At 35.0% G+C, this 25,636-nt stretch overlaps 1 protein-coding gene across 1 annotated transcript in view; it reads right to left on the minus strand.

Moving 5' to 3' along the window:
- LOC128655704 (uncharacterized) overlaps positions 1 to 15,537 on the minus strand; it is a 39,799-nt gene extending 24,262 nt beyond the window's left edge. The window contains exon 1 of the mRNA XM_053709280.1: positions 15,456 to 15,537. The gene's annotated coding sequence lies outside the window, so the exon portion shown is untranslated. The remainder of the gene's footprint in view (positions 1 to 15,455) is intronic.
- Between the last annotated feature and the right edge of the window lie 10,099 nt (positions 15,538 to 25,636).

The raw sequence follows: 25,636 nt of genomic DNA on the forward strand, positions 1-25,636 counted from the left end.
TTAGATTAAAGTGATGGTAAATGTAACAATACTTGAGATAATATATTGGAAATATTACTTATCCATTACTTACTATATAAGCACAGTAAAGCTTTCGTTTTTTTTAAATAAACTTTTTTTCTTACAAAATCTTCATTTATAAATGTGCTCTGTTACCTGTTCCCCGGCTGCCTCCCTGTGAGAATTTCAGAAATGTCTATTTGATTGACAGGTGCATCATCCAATCGTGACTGCACCATACGCCCTATGTAAACCTGGTATTAGCACACTCCCGTGCTTGGAGTTTTAAATGGCATCAGCAGAACTTCAACTGCGCAAGTGCAGTTGCAGCCACGATCTCACCGCTGCTTATAGTAAACAGTGAATTTCCCTGTCACTGTTTACAACAGTGTTAAAAACTGTGCGGTAATAATTTTTAAAGTAATAGCACTTTTATTTGCTGATACGTAGATTATAAGCACGTTTGGGGGGGTGGCCAATGGGGGGGGATTCTTTAGTACTGTCTTTTGCACTGCTGTAAACAGTGAATCGATACTGACAGGGAAATTTACTGTTTTATTACTACTTGTGCAGTTGAAGTTCTGCTGATGCCATTCAAAACTCTAAGCAAGGGAGCGTGCTAATACCAGATTTACATAGGGGGTATGGTGCAGTCCCGATTGGATGATGCTCCTGTCAATCAAATATAGATTTCTAAAAATCTCACAGGGAGGCAGCCGGGGAACAGGTAATGGAGCACATTTATGTGATTTTGGAAAAAAAAAAAAGTTTATTAAAAAAACAAACAAAAGCATCTCTGTGCTTTTATTGAGTAATACTTCCAAAATATTAACTCAACTATACTTACATCACTTTAAGGTTATGTTTATGTCTATAGTACTCATACATAGGAAATAGCGGTATTTAAATATATATGTTTTGAAAGATTATAAAGAAAAATGGTTAATTATGCTCTGTAAAGCCCTGTCTTTTCCAGACTCAAGTACAGAATGGCTTCTTCATAAAAAGAAAGTGGTAGGCGGAGTTTGACTATTGAAAAACATTTACATCAAACAAGCTCTTAATCTGTTCTAATAATGTTCAGACTTTGCTAAAATGTTAATCTATTGACGCATGTAGAAAAAGCTGTTTTTAATCAAAAGTTATCCCTTTAACCTCTTAAGGACCGTGAATTTCTGAGAAAAACTTGCCAGACCAGAGAATTGTCAGTATTTTTGCTATGTTTATGGTTTGTTTATTTAGTAGAAAACTCAAGGTATTGATCTAGACCCATTTTGGTAGCTTTGTTGCCATCATTTCACAGCCAAATGCGATCACACTAAATAAAAATCATTCTGTTTCACAAACTTTGGGTTTCTCACTGAAACTACATACTGCTTGTACAGTCATAATACAGATGGTTGTAAAAGCTTCTCTGGGATCCCCTTTGTTCAGAAACAGCAGATATGCATGGCTTTTTCATTGCTTTTTGTAATTAGAAGGCCACTAATTGCAGGTGCTTCTCGCCTCCATCTTGGGTACTGGCAGACAGTCTGCCAGTATGAAGATTTAGGGCTTATTTTTTAGTAGTTAATTATTTTATTTTATTTCTGCAGTGCAGGATTCTCTTTACCATCTCACCTACTGATACCTCCCAAACAGCTCTCTAACCCTCCCCCACAATGGTCTCTGCCAACTTAGGTACTGGCAGCTGCCTCTTAGAAATACAAGCTAATACATCACTCAGACAGAGGCACAATAGCTGACAAACAATGCTGCTAAGGAGGACTGCATTACCCGCCCGGAGTGGTGTTGAAAGCCCTATTGAGGAGGACAGCTGAAGACTAAACCAGCTCAGATGCGGTATAACTAGCTTACAAGCAGCTTGACATACAACAGAAGTTCTTAGATACATGGAGTGATCCATCAAGGGGATTCTAATTCATGAATCTCCATTCTATAAGGTACTTGTTATAACAAACCCTTACAAAAGGAAATACCGACATCCTATTGAACTTTTTAGCATCCTAGCATCTCTTTTATGTGGACATTTTTATAACTATACAGTTTACTACCTAAATTTATGTCTATATTATTTTAGGTCATTTCTATGGGGAGAAGTCCCCTTTTTTATATACATTTTTAATCACTATTAAATTTAATATTATAATTCCTAAAACAGGTTGTATACATTTTTTCCTTTATATATATATCTGGTATAGCCGGTCTTTGCATTGTATTAAGATTTATAATACACCCAGTTAGGTTAAATCCTATTTTACTCTGACCTAAGCTTGTGAGCACTGAAACTTTATGTTTTATTTATTACCTAGACCGTATTTATCTTGGAGGGGATATTTAAGTGATAGCCAGGTCCCCCTTTTTGTCTTGTGCGCTCTTTCCTTTATTATTTCTATATATATTTCTCCCTCCTAAGTGTTCACACTTGTAGGAATAGAGCAGCCTAAGAATGGAAGATGACATATTTCCATGGAGAGAAAAAAAAACTCTAAAGGATATTTTTAATAATGAAGGTAGTGAAAACACTTAGGATGACAGATATAATACAAACTATGCATGAGATAGAAAAATTGCTGACTAGTGAATTAAAACAAAACTTACATTTTTAGACAAATATTTCAGTCTAAGTATTATCCCAAGAGGTCTAAGACTAAAGAAAAGTTGCACCTTTGAACTTAAAGAAACATTCAAAAATGAATGGGATGAGAAACTAGAAAAAGCATCCATTACACTAATGAAAATTTGAAACAAATCACGAGAGTACTCACTTGAAACTATAGAAAGCAACATCACATCACTTAAAAGTAAACTGAATGATACAAAGGAAAATAGTGATTATAAAATAAAACAGAAAGAAATAGTGAATAAATTGACCAGTTTAAACCATGAGCTACTTGAAGTCAAATGGTGAAAACTTAATAGAGATAAAAAAAAGATTACACAGACACTATTGACCAATCACTGATGAAGCTTTAGAATAATTCACTACTAATGAAAATACAAATCACCCCACCACATCCTCGTTTAGAGAGAGAAAAGATTCACATAGATTAACACCTAAGTTTAAAAACACACATCACTATGACAGAAACAATTATATTAATACTAAAGAAAGAAATAATAAATTAAGGGACGTAAATAAAAGTAACTATAAAAGTATAGAATTGAATGGTGAATCTAAGTAAAAAAAGGAATCAAACCATGGCTATAAATATGACAGGGATTATAGACCATATGGGAATTATTATAAGAAAACAGGGGACACCAATATGGAGACTATAGAAGAAACACGAGACCGTACGAGCAAGATTACAGACCTAACCACAATAGACACAATAGAAACTAGGGACAAAACTATAATCAAAAGAAATATTACTCTAGAAGAGACTCTAGATATGAAGACCCACATAATAATTTTGAGTAAAAACTCAAAATAGATTTCAGGGATTGAATGAAGAAAAATGACCAGATAGTGTAAATTATTTTTTAGAACTAAGCCCACAGAGACCAGATCCATCCCTAGGCCCAGACCAACATGATCCACGTATCAAAAAACGAACAAGAGAGGGAAACGAGGAGGGAGAAAGGGAAATAAAGAGACTGAAAATAAAATGGTATCTTTAATCTAAGCAGTAAAACACTAAATAAGGAAGAGGAAAAAATACTAAACTTAGGTCTTAGTTTTGCACCATCCACAAGGCTAAATAAATTCAATACTCATATTCATGTGGGCCAATTTATAAGAAAATTGACTCTAAAACTTTTTTTATGAAAAATCCTATTGAAAAAAACTTTGTTAACAATAGCCAACAAACAACGCAAAATACTACATTTAAACATTCGGATCTGAAATGTAAGTCGAGGTTCTATCCGGTCAATGACAAAGACAGGAATTTAGAGTTATTTGAGAAATTAGTACAAAAAGACATCAAAAAAGCTAATCTTAAGAGAAATGTACAAAATAACTTTACATATCGAGAGAGATCAGTATTAAAGGATCTCCAAAAGAACAAAGATCTAGTCATAAAAACCTGCAGACAAAGGAGGGGGGTTGTTATAATGGACAGATTTAAATATGTAGAAGAAGCAAATAGTCTTCTTGGGGACAGAGAAACTTATAAAGAACTCAAAATGAATCCCACCAATTAATTCTTGACTCGACTGACTGGAATGTTAGATGAAGCTAAATCAATAGGGATCCTTAGTATCAAAGAATTAGATTTTTTAAAACCCAAATTTCCTAAAATCACGATTTTTTACCTGTTACCCAAGATCCATAAGGACTTAACCAACCCCGCTGGGAGACTGATAATATCAGGAATAGAATCCTTAACAGCTAATTTGTCCCAATACATTGATGGCTTTCTCCAACATTATGTAAAACAGTTGCCTTCATATTTAAAAGATACTACAGACATTTTACAATGTCTCAATCAATTTACATGAAACAACAGATACACCCTAGTCACCTGTGATGTGGCTTCACTTTACACCAGTATAAGCCACGAGTTAGGGCTTAAAGCAATTAAAATTTATTTGGAAAAAGATCATACACTATTAAAAGAACAGAAAGATTTCATTCTAAATGGGAATAAAGTTTATTTTGGAACAAAATTATTTTTCATTTGAGGAGCGTTTTTATCTGCAACTAAAGGGGACCTCCATGGGCACAAGATTCGCACCTAGCTATGCCAATTTGTTTATGGGTCATTGGGAGAAAACTTTCTTTCCTAACCATAGGCTAGGTGCGAATCTTGTGCTGTACAAAAGATATATTGATGATCTGATCATGGTATGGAAAGGAGAAGTACAAAAGTTGCCAGATTTAATATCAGATTTGAATAATAACAAAATAGGTTTAGAATTTACTTACATTCATAGCCAACAGAATATTACTTATCCAGACCTAGACAGAGAAATTGTAGAGGGAAGAGGTTGTGACCACTACCCATTTTAAAAAAAGTTGATGCCAACAATCTGATTCAATATAAAAGTTGCCACCTTCAAAAGTGGAAAGACAATATCCCCAAAGGGCAGTTCCTTAGGATTAAAAGAAACTGTTCCAGATTTATAGATTATGATAAACAAATAAAACTTCTGGGACAGAAATTCATGGAAAGAGGCTATGACCCAGTAATTACAGAAAAAGCCAAGTTGGAAATAAATAATAGAGACAGAAGTAGTCTTAGTTAATACCTCACATAAAAAAAACTTCTGATAGCAGCAAATCAGATCACACACAGATAGATGTTCCATTCATTACAGACTATAACTGTGATAACAAAATAATAACTACAATTTTAAATAAACATTGGCACCTAATCCAAACAGACTCAATAATTGGTGATAAAGTTAAAGATCGACCTAGATTAATATATAGAAAAGCTAAAAATTTCAAAAGCCTATTAGCCCCCAGTGAACTTAAACAAAACAAAATTTGAATGGGAGCCCCCTACGAGGATTTTTTTTCTTGTTTTGGTTGCAGGACATGTCAATTTTCCAGTAAATCAAATTTCTGATTTCCTATTCCAATTACATAAACATGTAATAAAGGACACTATTATATATCAGGATAAAGGGGTTATATATGCCATTAAGTGTACATGCAACAACATTTAATTAGGAGTAACCACTAGGACCCTGAGAGAGCGCATAAGGGAACATATCTCTTGTATAGATAGAGGTACCCTAAAAACACACCTGTATAGTCACTTTAGGGAGGTTCACAATAATAATCTAAAATGTTTTCAATATTGGGGTATCATGAAAGTGAACCCAGATTGGAGAGATGGGAATCTAGACTGTATATTGCTCAAATTAGAGGTAGAACTCATATATAAGATGGATACATTGTATCCTTCAGGATTGAATTCTGAAATTTATATCTCTTCTTTCTTATAACACTGATAGATACATTGTGTTTTCACTCTAGAATAATAATTGTATATACCAGCCTGTCACTTTAACCTGTTTAGAATTATAACAATCTATACCATAGCTTTGTATTATTGTTTGTTATTTAATATATAATAGAAAAAATTCTGTTACAAATGCTATGTCTTCATTCCACCTTAAGAATCTCCATTGTACCTATGAATGTAAAATTCCACCTTTATTATAGTTGTGGAGCTAACTATCATCCAATGGGAATAGAAGGGGGCCTTTAAAAGGAAGCAAAGCAAACTCTGAAAATATAAGTCTTGATAAAGCTCACAGGTGAGCAAAACGTGTTGACCAGGACCCAGTTTTGCTTTGCTACATTGTTTTCAAGTACACCTACCCTGAGGAGTTCCTATTTGAATAGAGTGAGGTGTATGTGGACATAAACTTTGATCCAAGATTTGACTCCAGCAAGAAAGTGATCTGAAATTTGCTTTCAGTTACAAAGCAATTAACTACCTATTACAAGTGGTAATTTCCAACATAAATTCAACTATATCTGCAATGGCGCTATTGTTATTTGGTTATTTCTACTGGTGACCTTTGACCTGAATGCCAAACGGAGAATACGGCTAATACATCACTTAAACGGAGCCGAGGAGGACAGCAAAAAGATTCATCTGTACTATTGAGGCACAATAGCTGACAAAGAACTCTGCTAAGGAGGACCGCATTACCCACCCGGAGCGGTGTTGAGAGCCCTGTGGAGGAGGACAGCTGAAGACTAAACCAGCTCAGATGCGGTATAACTAGCTTATAAACTGCTTGACATACATCAGAAGTTCTTGGATACATGGAGTGATCCGTCAAGGGCATTCTAATTCATGAATCTCCATCCTATAAAGGTACTTGTTATAACAAACCCTTACAAAAGGGACCTAAACTTGTGAGCATTGTCACTTTATATTTTTGTTTTATTTATTACCTAGACTGTATTTATCTTGGAGGGGCTATTTAAGTGATAGCCAGGTCCCCCTTTTTGTCTTGGGTGCTCTTTCCTTTTTTATTTCTAGCTGCCTCTTAGTACCCATTTTACATAAATGTTGCTAAAAATTTTTTATTTATTTTACAAGTAAAAAATATTTTTTCTGTAGTGTAGAGGCCCTTACTTACCCTCCCCTGTCCAAGTGATCCTCCGGTATGACCCCCTCTCATAACAAACTTCTGTAGTGTAGTGGATCCCTCCTTCCCATCCTCCTAGTAAAATATTTTTTTGGCATTCAATCCCTCCCCTTCAAGCAATGGGCCAATCACCTGCCTCCCTCTTTCCCTCTCACACAACTCATGGCACCACCGCAAGCCGATGCAGACAGGAACACAGAGTGTCTGTCTGCCTCTGCAATCTGCTTTCAAATGGCAAAGGAAGAGTAATCAAATCTGACTGCTGGGTCTGCAGCATAAAACAAAAGTTTAGATGTAGAAACTGAGTAAAGTACCCTGTGATGTAGTACTTATGTCCATTAGGCACAAGGTGTGAAGTAAATGCCTTTTAACATCACTGTTGCTTTTGCTTATGTACTTCCTGCTAATGCTCATTAGATGATGTAAGTCCCACAACTTTAGAGTACATATTGAAATGCTTTATTACAAAAAAGACAAAATAAAAATAATGACTATAATCATGCAAAACTTGCAAGAGAAGATTTGTATAGGTAGTTCAGCAAGAGCTAATGTAGCTACAGAGTATTTGCCTGCTATTTTTCCTAAGAATAGGGCTTTGTTTAATAGTCATGTGTTGTGGCTCATACTGAAATGTGTTTAAATAACAAAAATATATACAGTTCTAAAAGCACTTTAGTTAGTGAACCTGGCTTTTTCACTATCTTCTAGTCACTTAAAATCATTTGGATTAATACTATAACAAGCAAATGGGTTTAGCAAAAAGTTTGTACTGTGACAAATTTTTTTTTTTTTTAAGCTTCCTTTTTGCAACAGTGTCACAAATACATTTCTATTGTTTAGTGACAGCTTTCTATTTGTGAGTCAGTATATAATGCAAGTTAATGATTCACCAAAACTCAAAAAAGAGAGGCTTCCTGTTTAAGTCATCAGTTGCTAGGTAACATTCTCCCATCCTAGCTTGTGCTTTAAATGAGTGTATAATGATACATCCAGGCAGTGGATGTACAATGTGTGCTGCCCATTTGATACAAAGCCGGGCAGGGACAGGTTTCCAAGTGAGGAACCTTGATTGAACTGTTATTAGTAAATGAGTGAATCTGGAGATGGATCTCCTTCTATAACTTGCAGAGTGGATGCTCATTGAATACCTCTATTTAGCACACTTGCCAAGAAGTTCAATTTGCATTTTAATAATATAATATTTAATGTTTGCTTTATTTACCATTTTTACTGTGTACTTTTAATAAACTATTTAAAAAAAACTATTGTATTTTGCAGTATGCACGTGTCCTTAAAAAGTCTTTGTAAAACTGATAGCATTTTACACTTGCAAGTCTTACAAATGTGTCCCTGCTTGCTGTATCTACATCAAGTTTGCCAGAAGTTCACAGTACACTTATTTAATTGCCAGAAAATAATCTATACTAAACTAGAAGTAATCATAAGTTAAATTGTATTGCAAACATTTCAATTTATTTTGTATTTGCTTCAAACTGAAAATTTATATCAGTGCTTGGGGCTTCCCTGTGACATTCTCTGTCACATACAGCTCCTTTACTTTCTATGGACTCAATGATAAAAAAAGCTCACTGGCATGGATAAAGTTCATGCAACATCTTTGGATCTCTTTGGAGCATTTTGTTGTAATGTAGGTAGCTATCTTAATTCAGCATCCTACATAGGGCTAGATTACAAGTGGTGCGCTAACTGTTGCGTGCAAGTGATAATGGGTTTATCGTGCCTCTTTGTGTGTGTAGGAAGTAGCGAGCATATTACAAGTTGAAAGTAAATGTGTTTGATTGAGTTCAATTGAATTTATGTCGGGAAAGCAAAACTTCAGAGCTCTGCTTAACTGTTACGCTCAACAAAAAGGTTGCAAGATTAAAAATACATAAGATATATATTTTACAAACAATCCATCAGAAATATATATATCTATAGAAATATTTATTTCTGAATAAATAAAACATATTCTTCTATGTGCAGAACATTGGAATGTGAATTATTCACATTTCATGTTTGGTATATATATTTTACAAACAATCCATCAGAAATATATATATATATATAGAAATATTTATTTCTGAATAAATAAAACATATTCTTCTATGTGCAGAACATTGGAATGTGAATTATTCACATTTCATGTTTGGTTAGCGCACTTGATTAAACACCATCTGGTTTGCGTGTGAGTAAGGATGTTAGGCTTTATTTCCACTTTTCACGCTCCATTGAAGTCTATGGGGGAATACATTAACAAGGTTGCAATATCTGAAGTTCGGCTTTTTGGAACAACTTACCTGACAAGTTCCTTAAAAAACTGGGTGCAAATGTATCAGGAAGAAATTATGCTGCTTTGAAGGCAAAAAGTGGTCACACAAAATATTGATTGGATTTAGATTGTTCTGTTTATTCACTTGCATTTTGCTAACTGATAAAAACAAACTATTAACCTTTCTATTTTTTAAATCATTCTTACTTTACATTTTTTCTCAACTGCCTAAAAACTTTTGCACAACAGTGTGTGTGTATATATATAAAAATAAATGAATATTGTAAAGTATGAAAGCTTTAAACTTTCACTTGCAACTATCTATTTGTTATTAGAACATCCATAACCTAATAAAACATATCAAATATAAAATGTCCTGACATGCAAAACAGAATATGTTGCATAATTAATTATTTGTCCATGTGGACTATATTATACAGGAAAAAACATTGATTTCATACACATAAGACTGGCATATCATTGAAGTAGCATAAGCCAAGCACTCCAAAATGGGTACCAAAAAAAAACTTCTTTGGCAAAATGGACATACAATGACCAGTCTAAGGGTAATAATTACTGATCCTGTACCTCCTTTAAAAAGGGGGGGGATAGGTAAAATAAGTTGTTACAGTTGCAGACTATGTAGATACATAGGGGCCTATTTATGAAATGTCTGTCCAACATGATCCGATCAGCGGATCATGTCCGACAGACATCGCTGAATGCAGAGAACAATACGCTCTCCGCATTCAGCATTGCACCAGCAGCTCATGCGAACTGCTGGTGCAACGCCACCCCCTGCAGATTTGTGGCCAATCAGCCACTAGCAGTGGGTGTCACGCGATCTCTGTCCGTCTCCTCAGAGCAGACGGACCGGTTATGGAGCAGCGGTCTTTAGACCGCTGCTTCATAACTGGTGTTTCTGGCAAGTCTGAAGGCTCGCCAAAAACACGGCCCTTCAAGCTCCATACGGAGCTTGATAAATGGGCCCCATAGACTTGATTCTCTATTTCTCAGAGGACTTAATGTACATTCAAGGTATAACTGTTTGCTAAAGGTTGCTCTTAATAGTGTGGCATAATGTAAAAATTCACTTATCCTGGAGCTGGTGAGCTCAGAAGTGGGAGTTCTGAGCGTTAGTGCAGATTGGGGAGGTTTTTTTGATGGCTCTAGCCTGCACAATTTTGCATGCACATGGTATGAGAGGTTTATACATGATCATAATTGGTCAGTAATTACTCTCTATAACATCTATAGCTTAACCAGGTTTGACTTGGATAGTGGTATGAACAAATTCTTTAAAAACTTACCTGTGTGATATATATTTTGTTTTAGTAATCATAGGCTGTTGCTCATGTATGATGAATACCTATTGTAAATAATTTAATATGTATCTAGATGAAATATGCATGTGCATAACATAGTGTTTCTAGATAAATATGTGACAAAGACATAGGTGTTAACATATGAAATGAGGCACAAGTTATAAGTATATTATACAATGAATATTGCTGTAATAATCATATTTAGTTCCATGGTGCTGTTTTTTGACACAATATTATATATTTAGAAACAAGGGAAATAGGAAGTGCACAAGAGCATCTACATAGTGCAAATCATTTCACCGCTGTGACTTAAAGCTTCTGCTGTCTCAAAAGAGTCTGATGGTTAATTCCAAATGGAAGCTCACAAACTGGCCAGAATGGGACTGTTATTCACAACGTGTTTCAGGGCCACACCCCTTAATCAGGCCGGACATGACATTATGTCATGTATGACATTATGAAGCTGAAAGGATGGTTCCTCATTGTGTGACACCAACTGTCAAACATGGAAAAGAAAGTGTGATGGCCTGGGGCTCTTTTTCTGGATCCGGCACAGAGTAAGTGTCACCCTGAACCAAAAAGACTACCACAGCATTTTGTGGTGTCATACCTAGTTGGTCAGAGGTTAATCCTAAAGAAATATTGACCCAAAACATAACCAGAACTACCAGGAAAAAAAAAAAAACACTTTAAATCATGAAATAGCCAGCACATTCTCCAGACTTAAACCCAATTAATCTGGTTTGGGATAAAATGGACAGAAGGGTGAAAGCAAAGCAACTTACAAGTAAAACACTTTTGTGGGAAACTCTGCAACAGTGTTGGGAAAGACTTTCCAAACAATATTTGATTTACATTGTACAAAGAATACAAGTGTGTTCAGCTGTTACACCTGAAAAATATGGCTACTTTGATGAGTCAAATATTTAGATTAAAATCTGTTAACAATAGCGATGTTGGGCTAGATTACAAGTGCAGTGCTAATTTATTGAGAGCCCGCAAATGGCCAAATTTGCCAGATTGCAGTCGCATGATAAATAACCAGCCATTACAAGTGGTAGCAAAAATCTCTGGTTAATTTTCTAAAAGTTCCCCAATTGCCCCGAAAATAAAGAGTCTTTTATTTTTTTATGGGGAAAGTAGCAGCATTTTTTCCATAAAAAAAAAATACTGCACGGAGCTTCTAGGGGTTAAAAGTAGCGGGTTTGGGGCGTTAGAAAAAAAAAAACAGAACTGAAAAGTACCTTTATATAGCGGTTTTTGGGAACTGTGTGTTCCTAGTAAATACATATGTTTATGTACATACATATTTAAGTGTTAATATGTGTATATACACATACTAACACATACATTTATATGTATATATACATATACTTTTACATTTGCTGCACATCGCTGCACGACTTACGCGCTTTGCTGCACTAGTTCTCATGCTGTGTTATACAGCATGAAAACAAGGCTCCCATTGGAACCTATAGAATAGAGGTGCTCTTGTGAGCACAATGCTTCCATGGAGAATCTTTTAAATTAGGAAATGGGGAGGGTTAGTCCAAACATAATGGAACAAATAGATTAGTCTGAATATGATACATCTGGAATATCTCAAAGATTGGATTATGGAGCTCTATACATTACATAATTTGGAGGAAAAAGCACTAAGTAGCAATAAAAAAAAGAAGAAAAACGAACAAGATAATTCAATGCATGACAACAAATGCAAGAAGCATGACAGTTAAAACGAGGGAGAAGGAGCTCTTAGCAACAGAAGGGGAATATGAAATTATTATCATAACTGAAATCTTGTTGGATGATTCACATGAATGGGCAGTTAAATTAGAGGGTTATTCCTTATTTAGCAAGGATAGGGGTAATAGAAGGGGAGAAGGGATTTGCAAATATATACACCTTTAATAAGGGAAGATATTTATAATGATATAATGATATTTATAATGATACACTGCTGCTTGAAATTACAGAGTGTGGGGGGGTCCCAAAAATATTACTAGATATGTGCTACTAGTCCCCCAATGCAAATACGAAAGACTTCTAATAATACCAGTTGTAATTTTGGGCTATTTTAACTAACCTGAAATAAATTGGTCCAATTAATCTAGTCATACAACTAAAAGGGAAAGATAATCTTAAGGTAAAAGTGATCATAACATGGTCACATTTGAAATCACTTTCCATAAGCAGTGTTACAAGGGTTTAAACTTGTCAAATAGCATAGATTGGGACAAATGATTTACAAAAAAAAAACACTGAAGATAAATGGAGAACATTTTTTCAGTTTTGAAATAAATATATACTTCGAATAATACCACATGGTTATAAAAGTAAAAGAAAGAAAGCCAAGCCAAATACCATTGTGCTAAGAGAAAATAGGGAAAAAAATGTAGGGAATTTCAATTATTCAAAGAAAATATTACAGACTCATCATTCCAGATATATAAGGAAGGAAGCAGCTTCTAATGCTAATAAGATAGGAGCATTTTTTAAAGGAGACATAGATGCAAGGGAAGAAAGTATAATTCTGTCTGTGTATAAACACTGGTAAGACCTCACCTTGAGTATGGAGTGCATTTCTGGGGACCAAAAATGGACATTGCAGAATTAGAAAAAGTTCAGAGAAGGGCCACAAGACTAATAAGGAGAACGGATGATTTAAACTATGAAGAGAAGTTAGACTAATTGGGTCGGTTTACTCTAGAAATAAAAAGGTGCTTGAGAGAGGATATGATTGCTTTATATATTCAATGCCCATATACAAAGTTGGTAGAAACTCTGTTTATTCCAAGGAAGCTGTTTGAGACAAGAGGTCACAATTTAAAGTTAGAGGAAAGGAAATGTTATCTCCAGTAATGTGTATTAATTATTATTTTTTTTCCACAGAAAGAGCAATCAAATTGTGGAACTCATTGCCTAAGAAGGTAGTAACTTAGTTTAAAAATGGCTTAGATACATTTCTGGCTAAAACCAGAAATCAGGATTATGATTGCTTGTGTTAATTTAGGCTTTTTAATTGTTTAATATAAATTCAATTGTCAGCTTCTTTATTGTAAATCATGTAGGATCTGTTTAGGTTGAATTTGATGGACTTCTGTCTTCTTTCAACCTCATCCACTTATAATACTTGCAATAATGGGCTGATAATTTGCTGAGCTATATGTATAGTGTCTTAATTTAATCCTTGCATCTGTAAACACTGCACTTTCTAATACTTAAAGCGTCTACTCCTATCACATCAAAACATATAAGGCACTTTTGTCTACTCTGTCTCACATATTACATCCTATGATTATCACTAGTGTAGTAGTCAGCAATTGGCAGCAACTGAGGTGACAAATGAAAAATATTTTTGGAGTATCCCCTAAACTGATAAAAAAAATAAATGGTGATGTTGTTGATGCACAGCCATAAAATGCTTTAAATTGAGCTTATAACAATATGATGACTTAACAACTCTCTCCACACTAGAATGGTAGTTTTACATAAAAAAGTGAATGTCAACTTTCATGATAAAGTGCCCAGTTTTTTAAAAAAACTATTAAAAACAGGGGAACTTTCATTCATAAAAGTTTACATTGCACCAGATTTTACAAATACCTTCTCCTAAAACACCTGATCGCCCCACCTGCTTCTTCCTGCTGTACTAACACAGCAATGACTAAACCGGCTTCCTCCAATCACGGCGAGGTCTCACCAGATGAACGCTCCTGGGGGGAAGCCGTGATTAGAGAGCCGGTTTCGTCATTGCTGACGAAGTACAAAGGAGCTGCAGGTGTGGGATCAGCGATCCAGTGTTTCAGGAGAAGAAGGTATTTGTAAAATCCAGTGCAATGTAAACCTTCATGAATGAAAGTGCCCCTGTTTTTTTATAGTTTTTTTTTTAAAACAAAAACGGACACTTTATCATGAAAGTTTACATTCACTTTAATTATTAGCACATTCTGATGTGTTTTACAAGTACAATATTTGATTTGATATATAGTTAGCCTAAGATTACCAGTTATTTTAGCTACAATATCCCTGGCTATATAATTGTTAGAATATATAGACTGCCTGTATAAGTTTTTGATGGCAGCACAAGGATCTTATAAAAGGGTAATGATTATTATTATTAAACAAATGAAATGATATATACCACTGGCTTGTTTTAGATAAAGCAACTTCATACTACATGATCTTGGCACAGTGGATATTTGCTAGTATAAGAAACTGGTACAATATATTTATCACAATTTAAAACAGTGTTTCACAATACCAGTCCTTTAGATCAACTAAAAGATTTGGTTTGTATGATGTCTATAATAACTCACTGGCCATATAACCAGGTGCTTTTTAATTGTGGCTTTTTATTCTGTTAATATCATGGGTAATCTTAACAATCTGGTGTGCCAGTGGCTTCCAAAAATGCAAAGAATGAGTCTAATAAGATAAATATAATAAAAAAAGCTTTTTCTGTGTGTATTTGGTATGTTTTATCCTCTTTTGTTTTAGCTATAATTTATTTTACCCAAACACAAAATACTTTCTGATAATAACCCCAATAAATTAATTGTTTTATTATTCTTATTCAGTATGTTTTATAATCTTAAAGATTAACCCTGAAAATATGAACTAACAACTCAAAGACTAATGCATATAGGTATATGAAAGTATACAATTAATACAAATTTCTACCATATGAAAGCAAAGATACACTATTTTATTTCTATTGAAAAATATTTTTATGTTGAACTGGCTACTTACATATTCCCAAATATCAAATATATTATTAGTCAGTTGCCACTTACTTTTAAGGCACAAGATGAACCTCTATGTAATGGCAGTTGGTGCTACAAATTATATACCTGAGTTACAGCTGCTTGATTCTCAAAACTGTGTACACAGTTTTTTCATCCGTATGATTACCTATTTTTAGAAACTGAGGGTCATGTTGTTAATGTTTAAGCTTGCACATGACTGTTTATAAAACAATTATAATCTATTTAATAAAAAAGGAGAAAGCAAATAATAACTATATATTACAAGCACATAATTCTCTATTGAAAATTGTCATTGCTAAAATATGTATTTAATCAACTTTTATTTCTAAGAAACAAGGAGTGATGTTTTTTTCAATGCATTTGATCCTTAATCTTTATGATTTAAAGGGAAATGAAACCCAACATATTTATTTCATGATTCAGATAGAACATACAGTTTTAAACAAGTTTCCAATTTACATTTATTATCTATTTGGCTTCCTTCTCTTGGTATCCCTTATTGAAGCAGCACCAATGCATTATTGGGAACTAGTTGAACACATCTTTAAGCCAATAATAGGAGGCATTTAAGTGAAGTCACCAATCAGCAGCTAGCTCCCAGCTCACAAACCTACCTAGGTTCAACAATGGATACCAAGAGAGCTAAAAAAAAAGAAGTAAATTGAAAATTGTTCAATTGTAGGCTCTATCTGAATCATGAAAGAATTTTTTTTTAATTTAAACATCAAAATGGATTATTTTTTTACTTCAAACCAACATGTTAGTATTCATTCAAACATGTAAATGTAAAGCTGGTTATGAATGTAATTGTTTAAATACACATTTCTTTTGTCTTGCTATAGAATATAATTTCAGACATATATAATATTGTGTTTTCTGTTGCAATTGTTTCAATAGCCAAATGCCACCCAACACTTGACTTATCTTGGCTTGAGTCTGAAGACAACAAGGCTAGCACTATTTTAGTATAAAGTGCATTACTTTGTTATCTACTAAAGCAAGTTAACCCCTTAATGACCGGACCATTTTTCAATTTTCTTACCCTTAATGACAATGGCTATTTTTACATTTCTGCAGTGTTTGTGTTTAGCTGTAATTTTCCTCTTACTCGTTTACTGTACCCACACATATTATATACCGTTTTTCTCGCCATTAAATGGACTTTCTAAAGATACCATTATTTTCATCATATCTTATAATTTACTAAAAAAAAATGATAAAATATGAGGAAAAAATGGAAAAAAACACACTTTTTCTAACTTTGACCCCCAAAATCTGTTACACATCTACAATCACCAAAAAACACTGATGCTAAATAGTTTATAAATTTTGTCCTGAGTTTAGAAATACCCAATGTTTGCACGTTCTTTGCTTTTTTTGCAATTTATGGGGCAATAAATACAAGTAGCACTTTACTATTTCCAAACCACTTTTTTTCAAAATTAGCGCTAGTTAGTTTGGAACCCTGATATCTGTCAGGAATACCTGAATATCCCTTGACATGTATATATTTTGTTTTAGAAGACATCCCAAAGTATTGATCTAGGCCCATTTTGGTATATTTCATGCCACCATTTCACCGCCAAATGCGGTGAAATGGTGGTTCACTTTTTCACAAATTTTGTCACAAACTTTAGGTTTCCCACTGAAATTATTTATAAACAGCTTCTGCAATTATGGCACAAATGGTTGTAAATTCTTCTCTGGGATCCCCTTTTTCAGAAATAACAGACTTATATGGCTTTGTGGTTGCGTTTTGGTAATTAGAAGGCCGCTAAATGCCGCTGCGCACCACACGTGTTTTATGTCCAGGAGTGAAGGGGTTAATTAGGGAGCTTGTAGGGAGCTTGTAGTGTTAATTTTAGCTTTAGTGTAGTGTAGTAGACAACCCCAAGTATTGATCTAGGCCCATTTTGGTATATTTTATGCCACCATTTCACCGCCAAATGCGAGCAAATAAAAAAAAACTTTACATTTTTCACAATTTTAGGTTTCTCACTGAAATTATTTACAAACAGCTTGTGTTATTATGGCAGAAATTGTTGTAAAAGCTTCTCTGGGATCCCCTTTGTTCAGAAATAGCAGACTTATATGGCTTTGGCGTTGCTTTTTGGTAATTAGAAGGCCGCTAAATGCTGCTGCGCACCACACGTGAATTATGCCCAGCAGTGAAGGGGTTAAATTAGGTAGCTTGTAAGAAACTTGCAGGGTTAATTTTAGAGATCAGCCTCCCACCTGACACATCCCACCCCCTGATCCCTCCCAAACAGCTCTCTTCCCTCCCCCACCCCACAATTGTTCCCGCCATCTTAAGTACTGGCAGAAAGTCTGCCAGTACTAAATAAAAGAGTTTTTTTTTTTTTTTAAATAAAAATAATAAAATATTTTAGTTGTGATGAACCCCTTCCTTAGCACCAACCTCCCTGATCCCCCCCCTCCAGCTCTCTAACCCTCTCCCCTACCTAATTAACGCCATCTTGGGTACTGGCAGCTGTCTGCCAGTACCCAGTTTGGCCCCACAAACCAAAGTATTTTAATTTAATTTTTAACTTTTATTTTTATTTTTAATTATTTCTATAGTGTAGCAGCCCCCCCACAATACCCCCACCCCCTCCCCCTCCCAGATCCTTTTATATGGAAAAAAATTTTTTTTAACTTTTTTCCCCCTTCCTAACTTCATTGGTGTCAGTGTGGCTAATGTGTGCACGTGCACGCGCGTCCACGTGCACACATGCCCACGTGCACGCCCTCGTGCACGCGCGCGCATCGCGCATCGTGCACGCGCGCACACGCTCCCTCCTCGCACCCGGTCAAACGGCACCATCGGCACCATCGGCACCATCGCTACCAGTGCAGAGAGGGCCACAGAGTGGCTCTCTCTGCATCGGAAGCTTGTAAAGGGGTATTGCAGGATGCCTCCATATCGAGGCATCACTGCAATACCCTCAGAGCTGCTGGAAGTGGTTGTGATCACTTCCAGCACTCTGTTAGACAACTGACGTACCAGGTACGTCTATTGTCATTAACTGCTTGTTAATGCATGACGTACCTGGTACGTCAGTTGTCATTAAGGGGTTAAGAGACCATTTGTAGCAGGGTTAGCCTTGTTATGTCTGAAGTGTGTATTGTCGGCTCTTATAATAAGAAAATCTACAATTAAAAGAGCTAAATAACATGAAAAGGGATTGGGGGAATACATAATGAAAGTATTATTTTATTACACTTAAAGGGACAGTCTACACCAAAATTGTTATTGTTTAAAAAAATATAGATATCATCTTTACTACCCATTCCTCAGTTTTGCACAACCAACATTGTTATATTAATATATTTTATAACATTTAAAACTCTAAATTTGTCTGTCTGTTTCTAAGCCACTACAGACAGCCTCTTATCACATGCTTTTTTATTAGCTTTTCACAAGAGACGGCTAATTCATGTGGGCCATATAGATAACCATGTGCTCTCTCCCATAAAGTTGTGCATGACACAGCACTAATTGGCTAAAATGCAAGTCAATAGATTATAAATACATAGTCATATGATAAAGGGGCTGTCAGAAGAGGCTTAGATACAAGGTAATCACAGAAGTAAAAAGTATATTAAATAAACACTGTTGGTTATGCAAAGCTAGGGAATGGGTAATAAAGGGATTATCTATCTTTTTAAACAATAAACATTTTGGAGTAGACTGTCCCATTAACTCTAAATTTAATATAAAAATCTGAAGGTGTTTACTAGGGATGTGCCTTTGATTTTCGGACGAATTTTAAATTTTGCTGATTTTTCATATTGTTTGATAAACAAACAGCCAAATACATTATTACTTGACAAAATTTATTTGTTCATTCGTTCATGTTATTTGGCACCAAAAAAAGGTGCAGGAATGCGGGGGAAGAGTTACATTGTTTGGTTAGTAAGCTCCTATTATTATTATTATTATTGGTTATTTGTAGAGAGCCAACAGATTCCGCAGTGCTATAAACATAGGTGGTATACAAGGAATATTTATAGGGATCAAATGGGTACATGGCCCTGCCAAGAGTCACACTGTTGTAGTCAGCTCTTAAGAAGGTGATCTATAAACAGCTGGGCTCTAAGGCTTACATGCTAAGGGGGTTCAGGGGGATAGCAATGGAGGAGAGGAACTGGTATAAGAAAGGTTAGTGTAGGTTGTATGCATCTCTGAACAGTTGAGTCTTTAGGGAGTGCTTGAAGCTTTAAAAACTAGGAGAGAGTCTTGTGGAGTGAGGCAGAGAGTTCCACAAGATGGGAGCCAGTCTGGAGAAGTCCTGTAAACATGAGAAGGTAACAAGAGAGGAGGAGAGTAGGAAATCATGAGCAGAGCAAAAGGGATGGGAGGGAGAGTATCTGGAGACAAGGTCTGAGATATAGGGGGGAGCAGTACAGTTGAGGACCTTGTATGTCAGAGTCAGAATTTTGTGTTTAATCCTGGAGGCAAGAGGAAGCCAGTGAAGGGATTGGCAGAGAGGTGCAGCAGATGAAGAGTGATGTGTAAGGAAGATGAGCCTGGCAGAGGCATTCATTATGGATTGTAAAGGAGCTAGGCAGCAGCTAGGGAGACCAGAGAGGACAGAATTGCAGTATTCGAGGTGGTAAAGGATAAGAGAGTGAATTAAAATGATTGTTGTGTCTTGTGTAAGGAAATGTCTAATTTTAGAGATGTTTTTAAGGTGGAAGCAGTAGGATTTAGCCAAGGACTGAATCTGAGGAGTGAAAGAATGATCTGAGTCAAATGTGACCCCAAGACATAGGGCATGCAGGGTATGGGTAATTATGGAGTTGTCAATAGTTATAGAGAGATTGGGGGTGCAGATTTTGGAAGAAGAGGGGAAAATAAGGAGCTCAGTTTTGGAGGGATTTAGCTTAAGGTAGTGAGAGGACATTCAGGAAGATATGTGAGAGAGACAGTTAGTGACATGGGTTAGCAAGGATGGAGAAAGGTCTGGTACAGAGAAGTAGATTTGTATCATACAAATGATAGTGGAACCCGTGGGACTTTATATGGGAACCTAATGATGACGTGTAGATTGAGAAGAGAAGGGGACCGAGGACAGAGCCTTTGCGGTACCCCAACAGAAAGTGGTGACAGGGCAGATGAAGCCCCAGAGAAGGCTACACTAAAGGTACGGTTAGACAGGTAGGAAGAGAACCACAAGAGGGCTGTGTCACAAATGCTGAAGGATTGGAGGGTTTGAGGCAAAAGAGGGTGGTCAACAGTATCAAAGGCTGCAAATAGATCAAGGAGGATAAGCAAAGAGAATTGGCCTTTGGATTTTGCTGTAAGTAGGTCATTGGTAACCTTAACGTATGTTGTCTCTGTGGAGTGATAAGGACGAAATCCAGATTGCAGTGGGTCAAGGAGTTTAATGTAGAGAAATGGGAAAGGCATGCATATGAAGCTTTGAGGCAAGATAGAGTAGGGAAATAGGGTGGTAGTTGGATGGGAGGTTGGATCGAGAGAAGGCTTTTTGAAGATAGGTGTGGCAGTGCATGTTTCAGAGATGAGGGAAATATACCAGTGCTGAGGGAGAGGTTGAAAATGTGTGTGAGTATAGGGGTAAGGGTAGAAGAGAGGGAGGGGAGTAGATGTGAGGGATAGGGTCAAGGGACAGGTAGTGAGGTGAGAGCACAGTAAAAGTGCAGAAACATCTTCCTCAGTAAAAGGGGAGAAGGAGTTGAATTTATGGCTATTTTATTTTTCCATCATCCCCTGTCCAATCCTGCCAGAATATTACTAATGACTGATGTTAAGGACAGCTGGTCAGGCACTAAATGCTGGATTTTAGTTATACAGGAGATGTATGTTGTTTGATATACCTAAGGTTATTTCAAGAATTACTTAAGCTTATGGTACAGAAGAAAATATGAACAGACTTTATGTGCATTCAGATTCTTACTTGCCTTTAAAGCAGTTTTATTCATTCAATAATTATTTGTATAGTCATTAAATACATTTGAATTATGTTTTTAAAAAGAATGCATGTTTAATCACAATGTTAAGGTCTGTTTCAAGTAAATATGTACTGTTATATAGAAGTGACAAAAGCAAAAGTTTTATATTGTTGAAATAAAAAAGGTGTATGGTAAAACTGACTTTTGATGTAACACAGATTTTTTTAATGATGTTTTTGGTTGTCAATAAGAGTGATGAGAAAAAAAAGGAAGCTATATATCGCTGTTTTGAAGCTTACCTTAAGGGTGTGAGCTTCTCACTTTCTTGCTTTTTGTATCAAAATTGTGCTTTTTCAAATCCCTAGAGATGTCAAAAAGCTTATTCTGTAATATTTAAGCCACCATAACTATCGAGTCAAATAAAATACCTCTGGTGAGGAGGATCGCCAGCTCTGCGTACATAGTACTCAAGTGCAAAGGAGGTTTGACTGAGGATAACCCGAGACGAACAGAAGAAAAGTTTTACTTGTGCAAGTAACATCGGAATATCTGAAAGCCGGAAGCCGGGTGACATCACACACATAATCTTAGCATAGAAGTCCCGGACGAAGACACTGCACCGAAGCTGCAGAGGAGAGCAGAGGAGTATTAGTCGGAGCTCATACCCCAGAAGACATAAGAGAGAGGTAAGAGAGCCACTAGGTCCTAGCTGGTGATCTCACAACTCAGGTGATTATTCCCTTGTGAAAGGGAAATTTGGAACTAAAGCTTGAAGGGCTAATTACAATTTGGGACACTGTGAATGAAACAAAACTTTTTAAAATGTTTTTTGGCTACAAGTCCAGTATATACAGGGACATTCTCACGACCCAACATTTGAATCTCAAACATATGATGATTTTGGTGAGTTATACTACGTGTTAGCTTTACGATATCACATGATAGATTTATCTAGATATTGAATATATATTGTTTGTTTTTTGTGTGTTTGAATCCTAGAGTGAATGTGGATTTTATAGTGATCAATTTAGAGTGAGTGAGAATTTTATATCGCAAAGGTGACATTTTCTATTATATGTGTAGGAAGCACATTTTATCATTTGGATTACTTAATGTGGATTTTATTAGACATTAAAGATATTTGTGGTTTTGAACTCAACTGTGTAGATTAATTTACTTAATTATATCCCAAGTGTGCAACGCTATATAAGAGAGTTCCAGAAGTTAAAACCCTATTGTAAATAAGGTATAGGAATTTGTGACAATACGATATCAATTAGTTTAAAGACCCCACAGCTTTCAGCGCCATCTAAACTTTGTGTTTTCTTTATTTGAAAAAGAAGGCATCTAAGCTATTTTTTGGTTTAGGACACTGGACAGCACATGTTTATTGGTAGGTGAATTTATCCACCAATCAACAAGAACAACCCAGGTTGTTCACCAAAAACAGGCCGGCATCTAAACTTATATTCTTGCATTTCAAATAAAGATACCAAGAGAATGAAGAAAGTTTGATAATAGGTGTAAATTAGAAAGTTGCTTAAAATTGCATGCTCTATCTGAATCAAAAAAGAAAAAAAAATTGGGTTCAGTGTCCCTTTAAATCCAGCCAACTGTATTATATGAAATATTAATATTACAAATACAAAATCTTCTTCCTAAAAAAAAAGGTAAAAAACATGCTAAAAGCAAAATACATCATTTTTAAAAACACTTCAATTATTAAAAAAAATTATAGAATTATACAATAAAATAGATATAAATAAAACATTGTAAATACATGTATAGTATACCCACATCCTCACGGCTCCTATACTGTAGGTGTAATAATACATTTTTTTTGTTGTTCTTTATCAACAATGTAGATCACAGACTTAATTAATTTATAGTCATTTCCTATTAGTTTCATGGGTGTTCCATGGGTGTAACCTGTCCAGCCATTTAGGTCTTGCCAAGCTTTCCAGTGGTGAGAATTTCCATTGTGAGAAATCCAGTGAATGTACAGTGAAACTGAATTTACATAAGTATTTTATTAAGTGTTACTACACAGAAACCATTTCTAGTTTTAGTGAACGTCTTTGCTGTGTAAACGTTCTTTAAATACAGCCCCCCACACACAGATTGCAGATAACTGCCAATGTTGGTGGACTTTTTGTTAAAGCTCCAATCCCTATTATTTCCTATGGGAGACACATTGCCACTCGTTGTTAAAGAGTGGGTCAGCCCACCTTCTCTTAAAATACTGCTGGGCTTATGGATTACGAGACTGGCAAGGCCAAAAAAGGCAATTTCTCATGAATCTGACAATGCTTTGATCATGAAAGCCTAAACAAACTATTGATTTTATTTACAGCATTTGCAGATTAAACTGCATACTATAAAAAATACACTTGATCTGTGATCATAATTAAAGATGGGCTATGTTAAAGACAAAGGAACTGGTTCTTGTCCCCATAAAGACACTTATATCTACAGTAATCTTCATGTTCTATGTGGCATTTACTAATATTGGAAAGAAAGTTCTGTTTGATAAACACAAAGTTCTGTGTTCAGTTGATGCAGCATAGTCACTTGTAAAGGATGTTACATTCAAAAAAACTTTGAATACATATTTTTTTCATTTATTTCATGTTTATGGTCTAAATACTGTCGTATGCATTTCACACCCCTCTGGTGCATACATAATAATTTGCCTTTTGCCATCTCTAGGGAAAGTAATTGCATTGTAAAGTTTAACGAATTAATGCCCAATATCTAAAAATAATCTTAAAAACAGGAGCACTTTGATTAATTAAACTCTGTGGTAAATATTTTAACAATGAAGCGTCTATGTAAAGTTTAATGAATTAAAGTGCCTCTGTTTTTACGATTAGTTTTAGATAACTGGGCATTAAACTTTGCAATAATTTTAAAAGCAAGAGATGTTAAATGTTCTTTTCTATACAGATAAATAATTATAATAATAATAGGCTACACACCTATAAAACCCTTTCACTTTCTTTTGTATAGCTGTTCAAGACAAAATATAATTCTGTATGGTCATTCTTCCATTTATTTAGTGCAAGCAGTAAAGAGTAATTGAACCAAACACCGTTCTATGAGGGGCCGTTAGGGACATAATTCAGCTTTGCTTATACTTTGCTTTCGTCACAGAATCGTTTACATCATATAGTGAGAAATGTGTATCATATAATGAAATGCATATTCTATATAGTGAAATCCATATGTCCTATACTGAAATCCATGTAACATATAATGAAATTGATATACTATATACTGAAATCCATATATTATATACTGAAATGAATATATCATATACTGAAATCAATATATCACAGAATGAAACCCATATGCCATATAGTTAAATCGATATGTTATATACTGAATTTCTTAGCATATACTGAAATCAATGTCATATACTGAAATGTATATCCTATATAATGAAATTCACATACCATATACTGAAACCCATACGCTGTATACTGAAATAAGCAAAGCTGAATTATGTCCCTAACGGCCCCTCATACCGTTCCTTTCTCAATGAGTGACAAGCTAGCTTGGATAAATTTACTGTTGAAACTGTACACATTTTGTATTTATTATAGCTTTCTAACAGTTTTCCTTTATTTTCTCAACAATTATATAAATTGAACATATTTTTTTTATTTTGCTTAAAAACATAATTTTGCAAGCATTATGTCCTTTCTTTAAAATGGTAAACTAGGCTTAAATTAGGACATCACTTTACTTTGTCATGATAATATAGTTTTGTGATATTCCCACAATAGTGAACTAACAATAACAGCTTTGAATTGTCAACAGCATAGAGAAAAGTAATACTGAGAGTTTAATTACTTTTCCTTTATTTTCTCAACAATTATATAAATTGAACATATTTTTTTTTATTTTGCTTAAAAACATAATTTTGCAAGCATTATGTCCTTTCTTTAAAAAGGTAAACAAGGCTTAAATTAGGACATCACTTTACTTTGTCATGATAATATTGTTTTGCGATATTCCCACAATAGTGAACTAACAATAACAGCTTTGAGTTGTCAACAGAATAGAGAAAAGTAATACTGAGAGTTTTATTACTTTTAGGTGGATTGACAAGTTGAGCAAAATTGGTTTAGGACACTTAAATGTAGCTGCTATACACATTTATTTCCTTGCAACAAAATAACCCTGATTTTCTTTTCTAAACAATAGAAGCTGAACTCAAAAATGAATTGCTTTTCAAACAAAAATGTATGAAATATATTGCAAGATATTTATAAATATTAAGGCTTTTG

Source organism: Bombina bombina, chromosome 4 (assembly GCF_027579735.1).
Source record: "Bombina bombina isolate aBomBom1 chromosome 4, aBomBom1.pri, whole genome shotgun sequence".
Lineage (NCBI taxonomy): Eukaryota > Metazoa > Chordata > Amphibia > Anura > Bombinatoridae > Bombina > Bombina bombina.